The sequence below is a fragment of the Bufo gargarizans genome, chromosome 9 (assembly GCF_014858855.1).
Source record: "Bufo gargarizans isolate SCDJY-AF-19 chromosome 9, ASM1485885v1, whole genome shotgun sequence".
In the NCBI taxonomy this organism is placed as follows: domain Eukaryota; kingdom Metazoa; phylum Chordata; class Amphibia; order Anura; family Bufonidae; genus Bufo; species Bufo gargarizans.
In genome coordinates, this window is record NC_058088.1 from 8962715 (window position 1) to 8990062 (window position 27348).

At 43.8% G+C, this 27348-nt stretch overlaps 1 long non-coding RNA gene across 1 annotated transcript; it reads right to left on the minus strand.

Moving 5' to 3' along the window:
• Positions 1-21029: 21029 nt before the first annotated feature.
• LOC122946728 lies at positions 21030-25050 on the minus strand. Its single transcript, XR_006391256.1, has 3 exons — positions 24994-25050; positions 22868-22996; positions 21030-21833 (listed from the first exon to the last, which is right to left on the minus strand). It is a non-coding gene; the product is annotated as an uncharacterized LOC122946728 (long non-coding RNA).
• Positions 25051-27348: the final 2298 nt, after the last annotated feature.

Genomic DNA, 27348 nt, shown 5'->3' on the forward strand with positions numbered 1-27348 from the left:
TAAACGAGAATGGATTTCATGGGAGGATACTGCAGAGGAAGCCACTGTTGTCCAAAAAAAATTGCTGCACGTTTACAGTTTGCACAAGAGCACCTGGATGTTCTACAGCAGTACTGGGAAAATACTCTGTGGACAGATGAAACCAAAGTTGAGTTATTTGGAAGAAACACGCAACACTATGTGTGGAGAAAAAGAGGAACAGCACACCAACATCAAAACCTCATCCCAACTGTTAACTATGGTGGTGGGGGCATCATGGTTTGGGGCTGCTTTGCTGCATCAGGGCCTGGACGGATTGCTATCATCGAAGGAAAAATTAATTCCCAAGTTTATCAAGACATTTTGCAGGAGAACTTAAAGCCATCTGTCCACCAGCTGAAGCTCAACAGAAGATGGGTGTTGCAACAGGACAACGACTCAAAGCATAGAAGTAAATAAACAACAGAATTGCTTAAACAGAAGAAAATACACCTTCTGGAATGGCCCAGTCAGAGTCCTGACCTCAACCCGATTGAGATGCTGTGGCATGATCTAAAGAATGCGATTCACACCAGACATCCCAAGAATATTGCTGAACTGAAACAGTTCTGTAAAGAGGAATGGTCAAGAATTACTCCTGACCGTTGTGCACATCTACAGGGAACGTTTGGTTGAAGTTATTGCTGCCAAAGGAGGTTCAACTAGTTAGTAAATCCAAGGGTTCACATACTTTTTCCACCTGCACTGTGAATGTTTACATGGTGTGTCCAATAAAAACATGGTAACATTTAATTCTTTGTGTGTTGTTAGTTTAAGCAGACTGTGATTGTCTATTGTTGTGACTTAGATGAAGATCAGATCACATTTTATGACCAATTTGTGCAGAAATCCATATCATTCCAAAGGGTTCACATACTTTTTCTTGCAACTGTATATAGCATGGTTAGTTAAGTTTCGTATTGTCATGAAGAAGGACCCCCACAAAAATGGTCCGAAACGCGTAACAATTTTTCCTGTGTGTTCAATTATTTTAACAAAGTCGCTGAAATAAAGATCCAATTTATTACTTTGGCAATTGAAGCTGAACTTTTTCAAGTTTTTTGGATCCGTCATCGCCAGCATTTTCCAGGGGCTGCGTCCGTGCTCATTGCAAAGGTACACAAGTTAACGCTGTTAACACACCTGTTTTTTGCATTTATTGCCTGGAGAGCGTGCACTCCCTGTGTGGTATCATTCACATACAGCGATTTTTGTTTCTATTGTGGAACGAGATATGGCACATATTGCATTACATCCTGTGGAAGAGGATGATTAACGCAGGATGAAAATAAATGCCATTTTTGATATCTCGGATCAAAGCACACAGAATAAACTTAATGTGAATGGTCTCATGTCTTCATTAGAAAAATTATTGGTGAAAGAATCACAAGTATGGTGGGACTCAACTAAGCTGCAAAAGTATATGGATAAGATGATGGTCCCTTGCGGCTTAAGATTACGAAAAAAAACTACCACTGCTTATTCTGAAACCTTCACAGTGCACTGGGAAGCGATCCTCTCGGAATGTTCAATTAAGCTCATGCATCTGATCGTACAGCATGAACAACAAACCCTTGCTGAATTAAGAGAGGAAATGAAAACAACACAGGATGGACTTAAACCGTTTGTGGAAAACCCTTCTGGATAGTAAACTGAAAGACAATCTTACTAAGTTGGAAGATCACATTATTCAATGGAAACAGATAAAATACAATAGATAAAATACTTGTTGGATTACAATGCGAACCGCGTGTACAATCGGTCTGAATTCAGAGATAACCTGCCCCGCTCTGTTTTAAGAAAAACCAGAGCGAAAAGAAAATCCTCCTCCAAGGTCTCGTTCAGTTCAACGGATGCGGAGTCGTCTGATTCCGCAACTACTGATAACACACAGGTGGAGGATATCAGTGATCGAAGCCATATTGCAACAACCTCGGCACAACATAAAAGAAATGCAAAAAACGAAGGGCAGGAAGGAGGTACAACAAAAACACGCCGCTATCCCTCCCGGTATATGAAGAATTAATGGACATACAAGTGATTAATTTATCTGCTACCATTTTGACTCAAGCTCAGATTAATGTATTGCGGAAAGGGTTGTCTTTCTCTCCGACATATAGGTTTGACATCTGTAAGACCGTTTTGGATGTAAATCGACTTGCACGCAATCTTACCATAAGAAAACATTTTGCAGATGTAAATGACTTTGGAACGCTTCCAGGAACTTGTTGAAAGGGACCTTTGTGTCTTGAATGACAAGATAATGGGACAGGTACAATCATGTTTTTGTAGAAGTACACAGCGGATAAATTTGTCTGCTGAAGAAAAAAAGGTATTGCAGGTTTTGGAAGACAGGGATGACCTGATTATAAAAAACGCGGACAAGGGTGGAGCTGTAGTTGTTCTAGAGTAGACAGCTCAGTGTATAAGACAGGGGTTTTTATCATGTTACGGAATAACACTATATACGCTGAGCTGAGGAGTAACCCCCCTTTTCAAGTAGAACTTGGTAGGATTTTGACCCTAGGAATGGAGTCGGGATTCCTGACAAAAAAAAAAAGTGACTATATATTCGTCATAAAACATAAAACAATGTAACACTGCGCGCTTACTCTGTATTATAACATTAGCCCGCTGATCACCACCTTCCTATCTATCACCCAGATATACAAGCAAGCACCGGTTGCTATATAAATCTCGACATAGACGTACGTGCTGTAGTGTGTATCCTGCGGTAGTTAGTTTCTCTGCTATATGTGAAGTACACAGGGAAAAAGCAGATCACAGGGAAGATGGCTCCAGCGTAGACTATTAAGTGGTTTACAAACTTCTGAGGACTTAGGGCAAAAAATCTACAATCTGAGTAAATACACCCTGACAAAGGCAGATAATGATATATTGAAAAAAGGTCTAAAGTTTGCCCCCACCACCTATTTTAATAAATTTGAAGCCTTTATTGGAATAAGAAAATGTATGAGAAAATTAGCCCTAAAAAGATATTATAAGAAAAAAGAGAAAAATAATATGGAAAATAAGGAAAATGATAATGGTAATGGAAACCCATATATGCATACGAATTTAAAAATGAAATCCAGGTTTGATCCACTCAATGAATATTCCATACCTATTAATACTTTCTCCAATTTAGTGACTAGAGAAATAAGAAAAACTAGAGAGGTTAATAAATATAGAAAAAACTATACAGGTAATATAACAAAAGCAGAAAGAGAATCAATACAAAAAATGCAACAAAATAATGAGATAGTCATCCGTCCAGCAGATAAAGGAGGGGGTATGGTGATATTAAATAAGGAAGACTATGAAATAGAAATTATGAATATTTTGGGTGATGATAAAACCTATAAACGTCTCAAAAAAGACCCTACAGAAATGTATAAAAAAGACCTAAAACAACTAATACAAAAAGGAAAGATGGAGGGTATTCTAAACAAGAATGAAAGTATATATATATATAGACATAAAAAATCCAAAAATAGCCATCTTTTACCAGAACCCAAAGATTCACAAAGATATGCAAAAACCCCCAGGAAGACCAATAGTGCCTGGCATCGAGAGTTTGACCAGTACACTATCTAAATACATTGACCAGTTTTTACAACCATGTGCCCAGACGTTACCATCATTTATAAAAGATACTAATCAGGTATTACAGATTTTAAAGGAGATAAACTGGAAAGATGGATATATAATGGGAACACTAGACGTGCAATCTCTGTATTCTATAATTGAAAATAAAAAAGGATGTGCAGCAGCAAAACACTTTTTATACAAAAAAGGAGAACTAAATAATAAATAGATTATTTAGGGGAATGCATTTTATTTATATTAGAAAAGAACTATTTTAGATACAAGGATGATTTTTACCTACAGACATGGGGGGCCGCGATGGGGACGAGGTTCGCACCGGGGTTCGCAAATCTGTATGTTGGACGTTGGGAGGAGGATCACATACACCCCAACGGCGATCTCCGGGCGGGCCTCGTCCTCTGGCGGCGTTTCATAGATGATGTCATTTTTATATGGGATAAAGGGGAAGATGCACTAAAGTTATTTTTAGAGGAGATTAATAAAAATGAATTTTATCTGGATTTTACATTAACTTATAGTAAATATGAAATTAATTTTTTGGACCTCACCATTTTTGCCACAGAAGACCGTATTAGTACAAAAACTTATTCCAAACCAACAAACTCAAACAGTTACATCAATAGAGAAAGCTGCCATCTACCTAGATGGTTAGATAATATACCTAGGAGCCAATTCCTTCGCTTAAGAAGAAATTGTACCGAAATAAAAGAATATGAGAAAGAAGCAGAAGTATTAGGAAAAAAAATTGAAGCAAAGGGATACAATGGGGATAGAATAGAAATGCAAAAGATGGAAGTGAAAATGATAGAGAGAGAAGAATTACTAATACAAAAAAGGGAAAATGATAAGAAACAAAAGACAAAATACCACCTATTATAGTCCCATACAATACATAAACGTATATTCTTAGAAAAATTGTAAAGAAATATTGGGACATATTGAGGGAAGACAAAATTATAGGCAACCTTATACCATCAGTACCTGTTTTTATATACAAAAAAGCAGCGAACATAGGCAACAAAATTGCCTCAACCAGTAAAGGAGCGGGGCTAATAACAAAAAAGAAAAATCACACCAAAGGGAACCTCCCACAAGGTTTCTTTCCATGCAAAAGATGTGCACCATGCATAAAGACAGCAAAAAATACAGGGACAATACAAAGCATAAAAAACTATGAGGGTAATTTTGAACAAAAAATAAGGGGTCATATCTCATGCAACACAGAAGGGGTAATCTATGCAATTAGATGCCCCTGCAATAAGTTATATATTGGACGCACAAAGAGGAAACTAAAAAAACGGATAAGCGAACATATATACAATATAAAGAAAAAAATCAATAGAACATCCCCTATCCAGACATTTTACTGAGGTGCATAAAGGACAAATAGAAGGACTGTCATTTATGGGTATAGAAAAGGTAGAAAAAGATGCCCGCGGTGGAGATTATATAAAGAAACAATCTAAAAAGGAAACTGAGTGGATATTCAATCTAGATACACTGTTGCCAAGAGGTCTGAATTCGGAAATAGAAGTGTTTGGTTTTGAATAGTAATAAACATAGGGGGGATGGACAACACAGACTATAAGTAGTGAGAATAAGCGCAGTGAGTGTAACATTCCCTGACGAAGAGTACCGTATGTACTCGAAACGCGTAGGGAGTTAGACCTCACTGCCATCCGTAGTTCACTTGCGGTGACGTCACCCGCTCAGACGTGAGCGCAAGTAAAAGGTAACGGGAGTATATCGCCACCGGCCGGGGAGTTCTCCCAAACTTTTTTAAACCACTTAATAGTCTACGCTGGAGCCATCTTCCCTGTGATCTGCTTTTTCCCTGTGTACTTCACATATAGCAGAGAAACTAACTACCGCAGGATACATACTACAGCACGGACGTCTATGTCAAGGTAGGACTGAGATTTATATAGAAACCGGTGCTTGCTTGTATATCTGGGTGATAGATAGGAAGGTGGTGATCAGCTGGCTAGTGTTATAATACAGAGTAAGCGCGCAGTGTTACATTGTTTTATGGTCAATTGTGTTTTATACGGCTGGTCTGTATAAAGTCTTTTCATAGCAAGAAACGGGACTGCTATTTCACTGCAGCGATAGTGAATGTGTTGAAGCGCCAGTTGAAGAATTCTGCATAGACTGACTATATATTCGTGTTGAATCCGGTCATCCCTGTCTTCCATGCCTTACCTAAAAGTCATAAAGGCTCGTTCCCCCCGCCACTGAGACCTATAGTGGCGGGCATTGGATCCTTCTCAGAAAGGATGTCAAAATGTCTGGATTCACTTTTACAGCCATTGATTCCAATGATACCAGGTTTTATAAAGGACACCCGTTCTGTTTTACAAGCCTTTGCAGATTTTGAGTGAAGAGAGAATTTTGTATGGATCACGGCAGATGTCGTGGCTCTTTATACTAATATTCCTCATACATTGGCATTACAAGCACTGTCCTGGTTTTTAGACACATATAGTGACTACACAAGGGAGCTCCAGGAGTATATGGGCATAGTCACTGACTTCCTCCTTCGACATAATTTCTTTAAGTTTGACAACATATATTATTTACAGGTGTCGGGGGTGTCGATGGGGGCTAAGTTCTCTCCCTCCATTGCAAATATTTTTATGGAAAAGTTTCAAGTAAAAATAAACAAAAACTTAATTTTCCTCAAATAAAGTTAAAAAAAAAAGTGTAAAATATAGGGGGGAAAAAAAGTATACATATTAGGTATCGCCACGTCCGTATCGACTGGCTCTATAAACATATCACATGACCTAACCCCTCAGATGAACACCGTAAAAAATAAAAAATAAAAACTGTGCTAAATAAACAATTTTTTTGTCAACTTACATCACAAAAAGTACAACAGCAAGCGATCAAAAATACTTTTGCCCACCAAAATAGTACCAATCTAACCGTCACCTCATCCCACCAAAAATAAGCCCCTACCTGAGACAATCGCCCAAAAAATAAAAAAACTATGGCTCAGAATATGGAGACACTAAAACATAATTATTTTTTTGTTTAAAAAATGATATTATTGTGTAAAACTTACATAAATATAAAAAAAGTTTACATATTAGGTATCGCCACGTCCGTATCGACCGGCTCTATAAAAATATCACATGACCTAACCCCTCAGATGAACACCGTAATTTTTTTTTAATAAAAACGGTGCTAAATAAACAATTTTTGGTCACCTTACATCACAAAAAGTGTAATAGCAAGCGATCAAAAAGTAACACGCACCCCCAAAATAGTGCCAATCAAACCGTCATCTCATCCCACAAAAATAATACCCTACCCAAGGTAATCACCCAAAAATTGAAAAAATTATGGCTCTCAGACTATGAAAACACTAAAACATGATTTTTTTTGGCTTCAAAAAAGAAATCATTGTGTAAAACTTACATAAATAAAAAATAAGTATACATATTAGGTACCGCCGCATCCGTGATAATCTGGTCTATAAAAATATCACATGATCTAACCTGTCAGATGACTGTTGTAAATATCAAAAGATAAAAACGGTGCCAAAACAGCTATTTCTTGTTATCTTGCTTCACAAAAAGTGTAATATAGAGCAACCAAAAATCATATGTACCCTAAACTAGTACCAACAATACTGCCACCCTATCCCGTAGTTTCTAAAATGGGGCCACTTTTTGAGTTTTTACACTAGGGGCGCATCAGGGGGGCTTCAAATGGGACATGGTGTCAAAAAAAAACAGTACAGCAAAATCTGCCTTCCAAAATCCGTATGGCATTCCTTTCCTTCTGCGCCCTGCCGTGTGCCCGTACAGTAGTTTACAACCACATATGGGGTGTTTCTGTAAACTACAGAATCAGGGCCATAAATATTGAGTTTGGTTTGGCTGTTATCCCTTGCTTTGTATCTGGAAAAAAAATATAAAAATGGAAAATCTGCCAAAAAAGTGCAATTTTGAAATTGTATCTCTATTTTCCATTAATTCTTGTGGAACACCTAAAGGGTTAACAACGTTGGTAAAGTCAGTTTTGTATACCTTGAGGGGTGTAGTTTCTTAGATGGGGTCACTTTTATGGAGTTTCTACTCTAGGGGTGCATCAGGGGGCTTCAAATGGGACATGGTGTCAAAAAAACAGTCCAGCAAAATCTGCCTTCCAAAAACCGTATGGCATTCCTTTCATTCTGCGCCCTGCCGTGTGCCCGTACAGTAGTTTCCGACCACATATGGGGTGTTTCTGTAAACTACAGAATCAATGCCATAAATATTGAGTTTGCTTTGGCTGTTAACCCTTGCTTTGTAACTGGAAAAAAATTATTAAAATGGAAAATCTGCCAAAAAAGTGAAATTTTAAAATTGTATCTCTTTTTTCCATTAATTCTTGTGGAACACCTAAAGGGTTAACAAAGTTTGTAAAATCAGTTTTGAATACCTTGAGGGGTGTAGTTTATAGAATGGGGTCATTTTTGGGTGGTTTCTATTATGTAAGCCTCGCAAAGTGACTTCAGACCTGAACTCGTCTCTAAAAATAGTTTTTTTTGAAAATTTCAAGATTTGCTTCTAAACTTCTAAGCCTTGTAACATCCCCAAAAAATAAAATATCATTCCCAAAATGATCTAAACATGAAGTAGACATATGGGGAATGTAAAGTAATAACTATTTTTGGAGGTATTACTATGTATTATAGAAGCAGAGAAATTGAAACTTGGAAATTAGCATTTTTTTTTCAAAATTTGGGCAAATTTGCAATTTTTTTAATAAATAAAAATGTATTTTTTTTACTTCATTTTACCAGTGTCATGAAGTACAATATGTGACAAAAAACACTCTCAGAATGGCCTGGAGTCAAAGGATTTTGAAGTTATCACCACCTAAGGGGTTAAATAATGCCAATAAAATCACATTGCATTTTTTGCAATAAGTATATAATCGATATCAACATCCATAGAAATATCTAATACACAACGCAACCTTATTTCACAATTAGTAAATAATTGCAAGCAATCCTGGATATTATATGAAATGGATACTCAATGCAAGCTAAAGTAACACCTAGAGAAAATCATCCCCACTTATAAGATCAGCCCCTGCACAAATCTGAAAGTGTACAGATCCAAATGACTGCGAAATAAATTAGAAAATAATGGTGAATTTGATAAGGCACATCATACCTATTAGATGGTTAAAAAGGTGGTCGCTGGCTTCTCGACGCGCATTTCGCCGTCTTGCTTCCTCAGGAGGAGTAATTGGTTAGAAAGGAGTGTATCTGATTTTAAAGGAAGTGACTCCAATGGAAGATAGCGCTTTGTGTCATGTGATTCACGCAGAGATCGCTGAATAGCTGATACGGCGCATGACGAATCCTATACTGCCACGAAATATCCGCTTCCGTCCTTCCCCTGAGTCGTACGCCGGAGAGGGCAGCCCCGCGTGGTAAACATGCAGACTGACGTCGCCGGTGCCCGATCTCCTTGGAGACTGAGGGAAGCGTATGTGCGGAGGACCGTCATGCGCACTGGATTGCGGTCAACACTGAACACTGAAACTATATTCTGTTGGTGAATAACGGGACTGGAAAAGAGGGACGTGGATAACGGTGAAAGTTTTTATCATTAACTATACTTCCAATCAATCAATAGACTCAGTAAAGGTACCTACCTACATATATCAATATTTGATTTAATAACTTAATATATTAGTGAATAAATATTTTCAGTATTCAGTGTTGACCGCGATCCAGTGCGCATGACGGTCCTCCGCACGTACGCTTCCCTCCGTCTCCAAGGAGATCTGTTGCCCGCAACGTCAGTCTGCGTGTTTACCACCTGGGGCTGCCCTCTCCGGCGTACGACTCAGGGGAAGCAACTAACGTTACACGTCCACAAATGAGCGGGTATCTGGCTAAGTATCAAGCCAATTAATTTAGATCAATACTACATAAAACAAAAATATACATTACCCAAGGGTCAAGTGATGTGCAGAGTCTTGGGGCAGCCATCTCTCAAGAGTTTTTCCCGATAATCCAAATGTTTCTCACGAGATCTCTAATCCAAATGTTTGTTTGTTTTTTTCTCTCTTTCTCCCTTTAAGAGAAATAGTTAATGCATCCCCATCCAGGGGTACCTTTTCAATCAAATATATCACATAAAGGAGGGCCCCTTCATCAGGAGCAATACATAGATCACATAACAAACAACATATACATACCTGAACATACATATAGATCCGGAATACCGCCAAAACACAAGTGTGTGTCGGCGTCAGGCCGGAGGTGAGGTTGCGTGGTGTGCGACTTCCGGTACTGCGAAAGCGTTATTACGTATTTCCGGTTTCACTGTGGAATGCATCGAAACATAATACAAATGATTCAATTCGCTAGTCACATACAGCAAAATAGAGGTCGGTGACAACCTCTCAGACAAGTGTGAGTTGTGGTGAAGAGAGGTTCTGTGCTGCTGAGCTCCCACTAGGGAGGGGTTATGGCTGCAGACCCAGGAGGAGGTAAGGAGAGCTGGGCTGATGGCTCCAGGTCTGGAGCTGGGCCTATGTCATGACGCTGAGGAAGGTTGTTCCTATAAGTCTGGTGATCTGGGTGAAGACGCGGCTGTAAAGGGGAGGTCACTATTAAAGGAATGGGCAATATAGAGGTCACTGTTAAAGGGGTAGGCGCTGTGGAGGTAACTGTTAAAGGGGCAGTCACTGTTAAAGGGGCGGGCATTGTGGAGGTCATTGCGGAGGTCACTTTTAAAAGAGCAGACATTGTGGAGGTCACTGTTAAAGGGGTGGTCATTTTTAAAGGGACGGGCAATGTGGAGGTCACTGTTAAAGGGGCGGGCACTGTGAAAGTCACTGTTAACCCCTTAAGGACTCCGCCCTATTTCACCTTAAGGACTTGGCCATTTTTTGCAAATCTGACCAGTGTCACTTTAAGTTCTGATAACTTAAAAACGCTTTTACTTACCCAGGCCGTTCTGAGATTGTTTTTTTCGCCACATATTGTACTCCATGACTGCTAAAATTAGGTCAAAAAAGTAAATTTTTTCGGATAAAAAAATACCAAATTGGCCAAAAATTTGGAAAAATTTGAAAATTTTCAAGTTTCAATTTCTTAGAAGGCTTCTTACAAGGCTTCGAAGTTTAGAATCAAATATTGAAATTTTTCAAAAATTTCAAAAAAAAACAATTTTTAGGGACCAGTTCATGTCTGAAGTCACTTTGCGAGGCGTACATAATAGAAAACACCCAAAAATGACCCCATTCTATAAACTACACCCCACAAGGTATTCAAAACTGATTTTACAAACGTCGTTAACCCTTTAGTTGTTCCACAAGAATTAATGGAAAATAGAGATACAATTTCAAAATGTCACTTTTTTGGCAGATTTTCCATTTTAATCATTTTTTTCTAGTTACAAAGCAAGAGTTAACAGCCAAACCAAACTCAATATTTATGGCCCTGATTCTGTAGTTTACAGAAACACCCCATATGTGGTCGTAAACTACTGTCCGGGCACACGGCAGGGCGCAGAAGGAGAGGAATGCCATACGGTTTTTGGAAGGCAGATTTTGCTGCACTGGTTAGATTGGCACTATTTTGGGGTGCATATGACTTTTTGATCGGTTGCTATTACATGTTTTGTGATGTAAGGTGACAAAAAATTGTTTATTTAGCACAGTTTTAATTATTTATTTTTTACGGTGTTCATCTGAGGGGTTAGGTCATGTGATATTTTTATAGAGCCGGTTGATACAAACGAGACGATACCAAATATGTATACTTTTCTTTATTTATGTAAGTTTTACATAATAACAGCTTTTTTAAAACAAAAATAATGATGTTTTAGTGTCTCCATATTATGAGCTATACTTTTTTTTATTTTTTGAGCGATTGTCTCAGTTAGGGGCTAATTTTTTGCGAGATGAGGTGACGGTTAGATTGGTACTATTTTGGTGGGCAAACGCCTTTTTGATTGCTTGCTGTTATACTTTTTGTGATGTAAGGTGACAAAAAAATTGTTTATTTAGTACAGTTTTTATTTTTTTATTTTTTACAGTGTTCATCTAAGGGGGTTAGGTCATGTGATATGTTTATAGAGCCGGTCGATACGGACGTGGCGATACCTAATATGTATACTTTTTCCCCCCCTATTTAAGTTTGTTTGGGGAAAATTACATTTTTGTTTATTTTTACTTAAAACTTTGAATTTTTTTGGGGAAAACTTTATTTTTTCAACTTTTTTTGTCCCACTTTAGGACTTGAACTTTTGGGGGTCTAATCCTTTACAATGCATTCCAATACTTCTGTATTGGAATGCATTGGCTGTATGAGTAATACTGTGTGTATTACTCATACAGCTTCCGGCCTGTGAGATCCAGGGGGCTAGATCTCACAGGCTCTTCACCGGAAGGCACCACGATGCCTTCCTTAGGGATCGCGCTGCCTTCCATGCCATCAGGTCCCCCCCCCACAGCCCCATGGGGACCCGATGGCACCGCCGCCTACCGCCGCCCGCACAATAAAAAGCCGCAAACTTGAATTGACCTGCGGTTTGCGGCGATCGCCGACACGGGGGGGGGGGGGGGGGTCACGGGACCCCCCTGCGCATTTAGCCATAGTGCCTGCTCAATGATTTGAACAGGCACCGTGTTCCGGTGATCGCAACAACACATGACGTACCGGTACGTCATGGGTCCTTAAGGACTAGGGAAACATGCCGTACCTGTACGTCATGCGTCCCTAAGGGGTTAAAGGGGCAGGCACTGTGGAGGTCACTGTTAAAGGTGCAGGTACTGTGGAGGTCACTGTTAAAGGGGCTGCCACTATGAATGTCACTGTTAAAGGGGTGGTCAATGTTAAAGGGGCGGCTACTGTGGAGGTCACTGTTAAATGTACGGTCACTGTGGAAGTCACTGTTAAAGGGGCTAGCACTGTGAAGGTCACTGTTAAATCGGCAGCCACTATGAATGTCACTGTTAAAAGGGTGGTCAGTGTTAAAGGGGCGGGCACTGTGGAGGTCACTGTTAAATAGGCCAGCACTGTGGAGGCCTCTGTTAAAGGGGCGAACACTGTGGAGGTCACTGTTAAAGGGGTGGTTACTGTTAAAGGAGGCGGGCACTGTGGAGGTCACTGTTAAAGGGGTGGGCACTGTGGAGGTCACTGTTATGGTGGATACTGTTGATATTATTTTCCGACACACGGAAACATGAAATTAAATAGATGAAATATACCGTTGCAATGCTGGATCCTTCAGCTATTTCTGATATTATAAAAATGAGTTTATATCTGTCCTGACATGTCTGTCTGTTCTTTATGCACGACCAAACAACTGGACCAATCTTCACCAAATTTGGCACATATGTACATCAGGTGTCCGGGAAGGTTCCTGAGATATTCCTATAAAAATGATCTGCATTAGCCAATACAAGCGCCCAACTGCCATCCACACGGTCACATGTCGATGACACCGTTATCAGCGTTACAATACCACTTCTATGTCTCATTGAGAGAGCACTTAGGGCGATGATGGAAGAGGATGTGGCCCAGGACGAAGAGGACGAGGAGGAAGAGGCGTCATCTCTAACACTTTCAGGCCAGTCTTTTAGAAGTGGCTCAGAGGGAGGTTTTTTGCAACAGCAGAGGCCAGGTACAAATTTGGCCAGCCAGGGCTTACTACTGGAGATCGAGGAGGATGAGGAGGAGGTGGATGATGGGGATGAAGCATGTTCACAGCAGGGTGGCACCCAACGCAGCTCGGGCCCATCACTGGTGTGTGGCTGGGGGGATACGGAGGATGCAGACGATACGCCTCCCACAGAGGACAGCTTGTCCTTACCTCTGGGCAGCCTGGCACACGTGAGTGACTACATGCTGCAGTGCCTGCGCAACGACAGCAGAGTAGCCCACATTTTAACGTGTGCTGACTACTGGGTGGCCACCCTGATGGATCCTCATTACAAAGACAATGTGCCGTCCTTAATTTCCTCACTGGAGCGTGATCAGAATATGCGCGACTACAGGCACACGCTGGTAGACGTGCTCCTGAGAGCATTCCCGACTGATGCCAGGGGACAAGTGGAAGCACAAGGCGAAGGCAGGAGAGGAGGAAGAGGCCGCATAACGCAGCTGTGTCAGCGCCAGCACCTCAGAAGGCAGGGTTAGCATGGCCGACATGTGGAAAAGCTTAGTCACCTCGCTGCAACAACCGGCCCCAACTGCTGATATGGAGCGTGTTAGCAGGAGGCAGCATTTGAACAACATGGTTGAACAGTACCTGTGCACACGCCTACACATACTGACTGATGGTTCTGCCCCATTCAACTTCTGGGTCTCCAAATTGTCCACATGGCCAGAGCTTTCCCTGTATGCCTCGGAGGTGCTGGCCTGCCCAGTGTACTCTCTGAATGTGTATTTAGCACGGCAGGAGGCGTCATTACAGACTGTGGCGGAACCCGCCTCACCACTGGGCATTGGAGAGGACTGGCTACCCGCCTCCTACCTGCTGACTATGGCCCCTGGTAAATTTGTACATTTGAATGCAATTTGGGCATGTGGTGTTTTGTGTTGCTGCTGCTGGCCCTTTGGGGACCATCCGTGGACATGTGACTTTTGGGAACAATGGCCTTTGAGACTGTGTAGCAGATTGCATTCGGGCTGTCTTGAATATTGTGTATGTTGTTATGGGTTCGGTTGGATTGTGTTGCGATGTATTGTGGGCTGTGTGTATCTTGCTCTTGCTGTGATGTTAAAGGCATTGCTGTTCTGTGCCTCTTCTCCTCCCCCTTTTTCTGTCCCCCCTCAAATCTCCCATCAGCCCTTGCTATTGTCGGGCCCCACCCTTCCTTGTACCATAGCCCTCCATGTGCCCTATTGTATGCAAATGAGGCTGTTGGGGGGGGTTTAAAGTAGGTGTGCTATGTCCAAATAAAGTCAGTTCCTGTTTTTACCCTCAAGGTGAAGTGTCGTCTCATTCTTGGGGGAGGATTTATTGCATGCTGTCCCAGTTTGACTGCTAGGAGTGAAAACCTATTCGTATGGTTTCCTATTCAACTGTCTACAGCATTCATATACTTGAAGAGGATTCATATACTGCTTCGGTTCGGTGATGGTGGTGTCTGAAAGAGTGCTTGGAGACCTCAGGAAAACGCTAGGAGCATCCGTCAACGGAGGAACTCAGTCGGGGTGCCAGGTGATCCGTTACATTGGTGGCAAGCAGTGGGATGGCGTCCTGGTGTGAGAGGAACAACACACTGGAGACACAGGAATTATTATGGAGCGGCATAGAACCAGCGAGTCCCTGGACGACGCTCGAGGTAGAAAAGGAATGGAACCGGAGGTTATAGAACCTCTTGGCACCACTGGTCAAGCCAATAGGAGAGGCAACCAGGTTGGACTGCAGAGAGAGCGCCCGACAAGAGATGTGGGAAGAAACCCTAGAAGGTGTCCAGCGTTGGCGAGGTGAGCGTCTTCCCAGCAAGGAGCAGCGGTTACAAGCCAGAGTGGCCCTACGGATACCTATGCTGGGAGAACAGGCCCAGGAGGAATTGGTGATGCACCTTAATTCACTGGCATGGAGGGAACTGGGTCTCGATGATGCATACCAAGCGCTACGTTGGTACGCGGTTCAGCGGGTTCCCGGAATGGCCAAATTTGACAAACCCAAGGGCATGGATTATAATGGCCCTGGCTTATTATGGGGGACCTTTGCAGAACCGGAATTTGGGAGTGCAGCAGAGTCACGGCTTTGGGACATATTTGACTACAGAGAGGCCGTGCTGGATCTCCCTATGGCCGAAGACCTAAGGCCAGACCTGATTGAACTAGCTGTCCAGGAATGGGAACTGGAGCAGGATTACCAGCACCTGTTCAGCTCCAGTCAGTCACCCTATACCCTGCAAGTACCACCAGAGCAGTGGGAGATCGAACGGTATTATGAGGACTTATATAATCAAGTGACACCGCCTGTCTCTAACCTGATGGGGCTTATGGACTGTACACCATTAGGAGCGGTGAGTTTCGTTCCCCCTCCCCAACAGCTAAGCCCGTCATCAGGAGACTTGCATTCGGTACCTACTACCTCCCAACCAGCTCCAGAAATAAGGGACCTTATCGACTGGTCCTGGGAAGACCCACAGATGGCAGGTGGAGATGGGACTGCGGTCTCTCTACCGGCCCTACAGGGATGCTGGGCAGTTGGCCCAGATCCCCAGCAGCAGAATATTCCACCGGGAGGGGGGAGTCTCGTTCCCCCTCCCCAGCGGCAGCCTAGCCCACCAAGGGGAGACAGTAAGCCCCACAACAGTGCAGATGGGACCGTAGTCTCTGCACCTACACCACTGGGGATAGGGACAGTTTGTCCTGGTCCCCAACAGCAAGACAAAGTTTTGGAAGGGGAGACAGTCGCTTTTCCCCTACAACAAGAGGGGGTGTCGCAGGGAGAGGAGCCTGTTACCCCCTCTCCCCACTGGCAGTCTACGGTTCAGGGAGAGGAGCCGGTTACCCCCTCTCCCCAGCGGCTGAAAGTGTGTAAGGGAGAGGAGCCTGTTACCCCCCCTCCCCAGCGGCAGCCTAGCACACCAAGGGGAGACAGTAAGCCCCACAACAGTGCAGATGGGACCGTAGTCTCTGCACCTGCACCACTGGAGATATGGATAGTCTGTCCTGGTCCACAACAACAGGACAATGTATTGGAAGGAGAGGCAGTCTGTTTTCCCCTGCAACAAGGGAGGGTGTCGCAGAGAGAGGAGCCTGTTACCCCTTCCCCCCAGCAACAGCTTTGTTCCACCAGGGGAGAGGGCACCCTGGTTACCTTCCCCCCAAGCCATGGATCTACAACTGGGCACAAGTGGCAGGGGGCCATAGGGACAACTACACCCTTTGAGAAAAGCCGGCTGACTATCAGAGCCCCAGACCGACTGGAGGTCTGGAGTCTGGATAGTCTCAATGGGAAAGGGGAGAAATGTGGCGGAACCCGCCTCGCCACTGGGCATTGGAGAGGACTGGCTACCCGCCTCCTACCTGCTGACTATGGCCCCTGGTAAATTTGTACATTTGAATGCAATTTGGGCATGTGGTGTTTTGTGTTGCTGCTGCTGGCCCTTTGGGGACCATCCGTGGACATGTGACTTTTAGGAACAATGGCCTTTGAGACTGTGTAGCAGATTGCATTCGGGCTGTCTTGAATATTGTGTATGTTGTTATGGGTTCGGTTGGATTGTGTTGCGATGTATTGTGGGCTGTGTGTATCTTGCTCTTGCTGTGATGTTAAAGGCATTGCTGTTCTGTGCCTCTTCTCCTCCCCCTTTTCCTGTCCCCCCTCAAATCTCCCATCAGCCCTTGCTATTGTCGGGCCCCACCCTTCCTTGTACCATAGCCCTCCATGTGCCCTATTGTATGCAAATGAGGCTGTTGGGGGGGTTTAAAGTAGGTGTGCTATGTCCAAATAAAGTCAGTTCCTGTTTTTACCCTCAAGGTGAAGTGTCGTCTCATTCTTGGGGGAGGATTTATGGTATGCTGTCCCAGTTTGACTGCTAGGAGTGTAAACCTATTCGTATGGTTTCCTATTCAACTGTCTACAGCATTCATATGCTTGAAGAGGATTCATATGCTGCTTCGGTTCGGTGATGGTGGTGTCTGACAGAGTGCTTGGAGACCTCAGGAAAACGCTTGGAGCATCCGTCAACGGAGGTGCTCAGTCGGGGTGCCAGGTGATCCGTTACACAGACAGACGCAGCCGCCTGTCCACAGCAGCTCACGTTCATTAAAATGAACCAGGCCTGGATCCCACAAGACTTGTCTGTACCTTGTGCAGAATAGACAGTTCTAACAGCCTCAACCATCCATCCTTGTACTCAAGTGCACTTATTCCTATATTTTTTTTTTTTATATGTCCCGATATTTTGGGGGATACCCATATGTAAAAATGCTAAATAACACACATCTGTGTTGGCTACCTATTCCTCCTTCGCCGCCTCTTCCACGGCCACATCCACCCATTCACCGCCTCCTCAACCTCTTCCTCCTACATCATTCCTAATTTTAATTTTTTTTAAGGTCTTTTTTATGTCTTTTTTATTCATTTCATTTCCCTATCCACATTTGTTTGCAGAGCACTTGCCATGCTCTTAAGCACATTTTGCTGCCTTTTGCAGCCCTCTAGCTCTTTCCATGACATTTTTACAGCCATTTTAGTGCTCAAAAGTTTGGGTCCCCATTGACTTCAACCTGAACATCCAGATGTCCGCTCAACTCTAAGTATCACATAGGATAGGATTAGGTGCAAAGCTCAGCAGGTATCACACAGGATAGAATTAGATACACAGCTCAGAATGCAGTATCTCACAGGATAGGATTAGGGCTCTTTCACACCTGCGTTCTTTTCTTCCGGCATAGCGTTCCGTCGTCGGGGCTCTATGCCGGAAGAACCCTGATCAGTTTTATCCTAATGCATTCTGAATGGAGAGAAATCAGTTCAGGATGCATCAGGATGTCTTCAATGCCGGAACGGAATGTTTTTTGGCCGGAGAAAATATCGCAGCATGCTGCGCTTTTTGCTCCGGCCAAAAATCCTGAAGACTTGCCGCAAGGCCGGATCCGGAATAAATGCCCATTGAAAGGCATTGATCCGGATCCGGCCTTAAGCTAAACGTCGTTTCGGCGCATTGCCGGATCCGACATTTAGCTTTTTCTGAATGGTTACCATGGCTGCCGGGACACTAAAGTCCTGGCAGCCATGGTAAAGTGTAGTGGGGAGCGGGGAGCAGCATACTTACCGTCTGTGCGGCTCCCGGGGCGCTTCAGAGTGACGTCAGGGCGCCCCACGCGCATGGATGACGTGATCGCATGGCACGTCATCCATGCGCATGGGGTGCTCTAACGTCACTCTGGAGCGCCCCGGGAGCCGCACGGACTGTAAGTATACCGCTCCCCCGCTCCCCGCTACTACTATGGCAACCAGGACTTTAATAGCGTCCCGGCTGCCATAGTAACACTGAAAGCATTTTGAAGACGGATCCGTCTTCAAATGCTTTCAGTACACTTGCGTTTTTCCAGATCCGGCGTGTAATTCCGGCAAGTGGAGTACACGCCGGATCCGGACAACGCAAGTGTGAAAGAGGCCTTAGATACACAGCTCAGCAGACAGTATCACACAGGATAGGATTAGATACAAAGCTCAGCAGACAGTATCACACAGGATAGGATTAGATACACAGATCAGCAGACATTATCACACAGGATAGGATTAGATACATAACTCAGCAGACAGTATCACACAGGATAGGATTAGATACACAGATCAGCAGACAGTATCACACATGATAGGATTAGATACACAGCTCAGCAGACAGTATCACACATGGTAGGATTAGATACACAGCTCAGCAGAAAGTATCACACAGGATAGGATTAGATACACATCTCAGCAGACAGTATTACTCAGGATAGGATTAGATACAAAGCTCAGCAGACAGTATCACACGGGATAGGATTAGATACAAAGCTCAGCAGACAGTATCACTCAGGATAGGATTAGATACACAGCTCAGCAGACAGTATCACACATGATAGGATTAGATACGCAGCTCAGCAGACAGTATCACTCAGGATAGGATTAGATACACAGCTCAGCAGACAGTATCACACGGGATAGGATTAGATACAAAGCTCAGCAGACAGTATCACTCAGGATAGGATTAGATACAAAGCTCAGCAAACAGTATCACACATGATAGGATTAGATACGCAGCTCAGCAGACAGTATCACTCAGGATAGGATTAGATACACAGCTCAGCAGACAGTATCACACAGGATAGGATTAGATACACAGCTCAGCAGTCAGTATCAAACGGGATAGAAATAGATACACAGGTCAGCAGACTGTATCACACAGGATAGGATTAGATACACATCTCAGCAAACAGTATCACACAGAATAGGATTAGATACACAGATCAGCAGACATTATCACACAGGATAGGATTAGATACATAACTCAGCAGACAGTATCACACAGGATAGGATTAGATACACAGATCAGCAGACAGTATCACACATGATAGGATTAGATACAGAGCTCAGCAGACAGTATCACACATGGTAGGATTAGATACACAGCTCAGCAGACAGTATTACACAGGATAGGATTAGATACACATCTCAGCAGGCAGTATCACACAGGATAGGATTAGATACACATCTCAGAAGGCAGTATCACACAGGATAGGATTAGATACACATCTCAGCAGGCAGTATCACACAGGATAGGATTAGATACACAGATCAGCAAGGATTAGATACACAGCTCAGCAGACAGTATCACACAGAATAGGATTAGATACACAGCTCATCAGACAGTATCACACAGGATAGGATTAGATACACAGCTCAGCAGACAGTATCACACAGGTAGGATTAGATACACAGCTCTGCAGACAGTATCACACAGGATAGGATTAGATACACAGATCAGCAAGGATTAGATACACAGCTCAGCAGACAGTATCACACAGAATAGGATTAGATACACAGATCAGCAGGCAGTATCACACAGGATAGGATTAGATACACAGATCAGCAAGGATTAGATACACAGCTCAGCAGACAGTATCACACAGAATAGGATTAGATACACATCTCAGCAGGCAGTATCACACAGGATAGGATTAGATACACAGATCAGCAAGGATTAGATACACAGCTCAGCAGACAGTATCACACAGAATAGGATTAGATACACAGCTCATCAGACAGTATCACACAGAATAGGATTAAATACACAGCTCAGCAGACAGTATCACACAGGATATGATTAGATACACAGTTCAGCGGACTGTATCACACAGGATATAATTAGATACACAGTTCAGCAGACATTATCACACAGAATAGGATTAAATACACAGCTCAGCAGACAGTATCACACAGGATAAGTTTAGATACACAGCTCAGCAGTCAGTTTTTACACAGGATAAGATTAGATACACAGCTCAGCAGACAGTATCACACAGGATATGATTAGATACACAGTTCAGCGGACTGTATCACACAGGATATAATTAGATACACAGTTCAGCAGATAGCGGGGTGCTGTAGATGTCACTGTTATGGAGGATACTGTCGATATCTTTTAACAACACACAGAAACATTAAATGAAATAGATGAAATATACCCGTGCGAAGCCGGGTCCTTCTGCTAGTATCTATATATATATATATATATGGAAATTTAAATAAAATTATATATATATATATATATTAAAATAGACCAGAAAGTGAACGGCACTCCTTTAGATGATAAAAAAATAACTCCTTTGTTCACCGGTGCGGGGCAACGTTTCGGCTCAGCACTACACGTGGTAAGTATATATAGGCAATACAACACACATCAGAGTCATGTGATCCAATCAAATCAGTGGGTGTTGATATAATTAACATACAAGACAAAACAAAAAAGTTGTGCAAAAAATACAATACAAATTGCAAGGTAAAAACTCGGTTACGTGCAATAATCGTGACATATATTTCGGCATAATAATCTTATAATAAACCTGTAAACCCCTGATGATCGACATCATCTGGCAATACTGACCAAGTTACATATTGAAACTAAAATTTGTGTAGGGGGAGGAGTCAAAGGGCAAGTGATGCAAACATACCCATCGGGTAAGACACGCTATCAATCCACCATCATGGCGTTGTATGTCTTCTATTGCGCCTGCTCAGAGGAGTGCCAATCAGGGGATACACGGCCGGCTGAGTGAGTCATGCATCACAAACGACTCCCGGCGCATGCGCATTTCCACTCCTCCGTTCCGTACTCATCCCTGGTGTGTGCGATGTTCCGCGCATGCCCAGTGTACTCCAGGCATACACGCGCCATCTTGATTGTTGGCAAACTGCCCAAGCTCCACCTGTCATTGCTAATATCATCAGAAAACCAGCTACATGATCGAGTATGATGCCGCAACGCAGCAGGGACGGTCCCCTTCACAGGGCTATAACCCTGCCATCTAGGGCAGCACCCCAAGGACCACCACAATGCAGATCGAACCACCAGAGCTAACAACAATTTACCCTATGGCACTCCACAGAAAAGGTAGTGTACATTATATAAAGCATTACAATAGGCGTGCCAAATTCCCGACGGATATGCCTGCAACTACTCGACTTTATTGTCCATCCCTTCTTTCTTCATATTGTGTAAGTGATCTAAAAGAAAAGAAAGGAAAAAAGTTTTTAGAAAAAACATTATAAGGCTACTTTCACACTAGCGCTTGATCGGATCCGTTCTGAACGGATCCGATCATATTAATGCAGACGGAGGCTCCGTTCAGTACGGATCCGTCTGCATTAATAACTTAGAAAAATTTCTAAGTGCGAAAGTAGCCTGAGCGGATCCGTTCAGACTTTCAATGTAAAGTCAATGGGGGACGGATCCGCTTGAAGATTGAGCCATATGGTGTCATCTTCAAGCGGATCCGTTCCCATTGACTTACATTGTAAGTCTGAACGGATCCGCTCGCCTCCGCACGGCCAGGCGGACACCCGAACGCTGCAATCAGCGTTCAGCTGTCCGCCTGGCCGTGCGGAGGCGAGCGGAGCGGAGGCTGAACGCCGCCAGACTGATGCAGTCTGAGCGGATCCGCTCCATTCAGACTGCATCAGGGCTGGACAGAAGCGTTCGGGTCCGCTCGCGAGCCCCTTCAAACGGCGCTCACGAGCGGACCGACGAACTCTAGTGTGAAAGTAGCCTAAAATTGTTACAATTCTTCAAATCCACACCCCTTAGGACACGTTACACACCCCAGGTCAGAGAAGGCAAACAACCCTTTACGTAATATCCCCAAAATTGTATTCCACATTCAATCCATTGGGCTTCAGGCTGCCCAACCTATGCATCCATAGTAACTCCCTGGGTTTTAACAACTTAGATCTATCACCACCACGTCTGGGTAGCGGTATGTGGTCCAAAATCCAACACTTCAAATCATTCTCCTTATGAGCCGCCTCAGTGAAATGTTTAGACACCGCAGGTCGGGGCTCTTTTTTCTGATACTGCACCGGTGGTTGTTGAGACGAGTTTTTTTCAACTCCGTGGAAGTCTCACCCACATACAATAAGTTGCACTGGGCGAGACAACACATATATGACAAAACTGGAATCACAAGTTAAGTGAAACATGATGTCATAGGATATACCTGTACTGGGATGTGTAAATGTCTTCCCTTTACGTATATACTTACAGTTAACACAGCCAAGGCAGAGAAAACAACCCAGCCCAGGCTGTGTCTCAAACAATGGAGGGCTGTCATCAGGCATTCAAGTTCCTTGCTGATCACTTTAAAAATATATATGTATAGTGGACCTGATTTCTTTTGGGAAAAAGAAAAATAAATGATTATATTCTAGGGTGCTTTGGAATATATTAAAATGCTGCAATGGTTAAATTTGGCCATATTTTAAAATATTTACGGCAGGGGCGTAGCTAGAACTGACTGGGCCCCACAGCAAATTTTTGTACTGGGCCCCTCCCAAACTTAATGGACGCACTCATACACACACTCGCCACATACATGGACGCACTCATACAGGCACTCGCCACATACATGGACGCACTCATACAGGCACTCGCCACATACATGGACGCACTCATACAGGCACTCACCACATACATGGACGCACTCATACAGGCACTCACTACATACATGGATGCACTCATACAGGCACTCACCACATACATGGACGCACTCATACAGGCACTCACTACATACATGGATGCACTCATACAGGCACTCACCACATACATGGACGCACTCATACAGGCACTCACTACATACATGGATGCACTCATACAGGCACTCACCACATACATGGACGCACTCATACAGGCACTCACTACATACATGGATGCACTCATACAGGCACTCACCACATACATGGACGCACTCATACAGGCACTCGCCACATACATGGACGCACTCATACAGGCACTCGCCACATACATGGACGCACTCATACAGGCACTCGCCACATACATGGACGCACTCATACAGGCACTCACCACATACATGGACGCACTCATACAGGCACTCACCACATACATGGACAGACTCATACAGGCACTCACTACATACATGGATGCACTCATACAGGCACTCACCACATACATGGACGCACTCATACAGGCACTCACTACATACATGGACGCACTCATACAGGCACTCACCACATACATGGACGCACTCATACAGGCACTCGCCACATACATGGACGCACTCATACAGGCACTCACCACATACATGGACGCACTCATACAGGCACTCACCACATACATGGACACACTCATACAGGCACTCACTACATACATGGACGCACTCATACAGGCACTCACCACATACATGGAGGCACTCATACACTCACCACATACATGGATGCACTCATACAGGCACTCACCACATACATGGACGCACTCATACAGGCACTCACTACATACATGGACGCACTCATACAGGCACTCACCACATACATGGACGCACTCATACAGGCACTCACTACGTACATGGACGCACTCATACAGGCACTCACCACATACATGGACGCACTCATACAGGCACTCGCCACATACATGGATGCACTCATACACGCACTAACCACATAAATGGACGCACTCATACAGGAACTCACTACATACATGGACGCACGTATACAGGCACTCACCACATACATGGAGGCACTCATACACTCACCACATACATGGACGCACTCATACAGGCACTCACTACATACATGGACGCACTCATACAGGCACTCACCACATACATGGACGCTCTCATACAGGCACTCACTACATACATGGACGCACTCATACAGGCACTCACTACATACATGGACGCACTCATACAGGCACTCACCACATACATGGACGCACTCATACAGGCACTCACTACATACATGGACGCACTCATACAGGCACTCACCACATACATGGACGCACTCATACAGGCACTCACCACATACATGGACGCACTCATACACGCACTCACTACATACATGGACGCACTCATACAGGCACTCACTACATACATGGACGCACTCATACAGGCACTCACCATATACATGGACGCACTCATACAGGAACTCACTACATACATGGACGCTCTAATACAGGCACTCACTACATACATGGACGCACTCATACAGGCACTCACCACATACATGGACGCACTCACATACGCACTCACCACATATATGGACATATATACTGTGTATATATATATATACACACACACACATTACATACACATGAACTTACAAGTAGTTATACACCTATTTCTACAGACAGACACTATTTCTACAGACAGACACTTACCTTTCCTGTAGACAGCTGATGTCTGGTCCTCACAGGCAGCCTGGAGAAGTAGGTGCCATCACCCCTCTGTGCCATCCAGTGACAGCAGTAGTAGGTTTTAGGTGGGACCAGTCTCCCTCCATAGTCCCACTCCCAGTCCCTCCTCCCCACAGCAGGACAGGTAACAACCCCCCCATTTAATAAAACATGAAAAACATGAAAAAAATTGTTTAAACAAAATACTAAACATGAGCGGAGGGGGTTGTAGATTAGATATATGATAGATAGATAGATGGAGTCATGCATGCTGATCACTGCAGTCTGCACAGTCCTGCTTGTACATACACACCTCATATCTCAGCAGGAGTGTGAACCATAGGAATCTAATAGAGCAGTTTCACGTTACGTCATTCCTGTCATGTGACGTCTGCCGGAAGTCGAGCTGCTTTGTGATAGGAGCTTTACAATTCAAGTTAGTAGGCGGGAAATGGTGTGTGCACGGTGATGACAATGCCGGGGACGGGCGGAGGACAGCTGTAGGGCTCACACTGTTAGGGCTCACAGCTGTAGGGCTCACACATTACTAGGTGAGATCATGGCATTGCTGAGGAGTGGGGGCCACTAAGCGCCCAGTGTAGTGGGCGGGGCGCGGGCGGTCCAACATGAGGTAGGCCGGCGGATGCGGTGGAGGGGGCCGGAACGGGGGCGTAGCAGAGGCGGAGCCAGGCTGGCACCAGCGCCGCCCGCAGACCGCAGTGCAGGAAAGGAATTAATTTCCCCGCCCCCTCCACCGCCTGAGTCCGCCTCCTACTAACTAGAGGGACTGGGTGGGAGGACTCAGGAGGCGGACTCAGGCGGTGGAGGGGGCGGGGAAATTCATTCCTTTCCTGCACTGCGGTCTGCGGGCGGCGCTGGTGCCAGCCTGGCTCCGCCTCCGCTACGCCCCGTTCCGGCCCCCTCCACCGCATCCGCCGGCCTACCTCATGTTGGACCGCCCGCCCACTACACTGGGCGGGCGGTCGGCCCCCTGGCTGCCTGTGAGTGCTGTGATGTATAAAAAAATAAATAAAAAATAATAATGATGCGGTCCGGACGGGCGGGCCCCCAGTGGCGTAGGGCCCCATAGCCACTGCTATGGTTGCTATGGCGATCCCTACGCCACTGGTTTACGGGTGGGTCAGTGTAATGGTAATGCTTTTTAGAAGAAAAGACTGAGCATGGAGTACTATAAAGCATGGTGGTTATATTAATTAAAAAATATATAATAAAAGGTACAGGGAGTGGTGTAAAGTATGGTGGTTATATTGATTATGAATAAGAAAATGTACATATATCTTAATAAACGAATAAAACATATATATATATATATATATATATATACATATATAGACATATACACACATGTACACATGTACATCAGCATAAAAATACATACCATCATTTATATAAATAAAAAGAGGGTATAATAATTATATATATATATATATAAAAAAGTCCTACTGTACATAAAATTGCATATATTAGTAAATAAAACGGTGGGGTGGATGTTGGCTGATTGTTTATATTGGTGGGGAAAAATTCTGTTAGATAGAGGGGAGCAACCCCAGGAGATTAACCTCTTTTAGAATCCAAGGGTAATGGCTGCTGATACAATGTTGTCATTCTTTTATGAAGCTGTATCGGTCGTCTATCATAGATACAGTTTCACAAATGTAGCTAGCAGAGGTTTCATAGGCAGTAATGTACAGTTGCAGATGTTTGTTACATAAAATGAGTATTAGGAGTATAACACTGAGGCCGCCCTTAACCCTGGTCTACTACAACACTCGGAGAAGTGTATAGATGCAGTAACCTAAAGTATTGTAAAATGATCCGTTGCATGGGCCCCTTGCATAAAAAATCATTAAATATTCTTGGTGGAATATCAAGCGACGAGATGTTAAGAATTTTCAGAGGATGTCCTTTAAAAAAGTTTATACTAGAAGATGGTCTCATTTATTTCATTCAACCCTTGGGGCGCAAGGGTATCCAATTGGTACATCGTCGCTGTACTGAACCGATTGTATGGGTTTTCTGGTATGTAATCAATTGGTGTGATCCTGATTGGATGTTTTTGTTTCTCTGGTGTGGAGGCACAATGTCTGGAGAGGCTGTGTTTTTGGTAAAGTTTTTGGATGTTGTGCCTATGTTGGTTTAGCCTACAGTGTGACTCCTGGGTGGTGCGGCCTACATACTGAAGCCCGCAGCTACACTCAATTAGATAAATTACATAGCTAGATTGGCATGTCAGATGATACTTTATCATGAAGGTGGTCCCATTATTATTAGACGAAAAATATGTACATTTATTGGTTATAGTCTTGCAGCATAGGCACC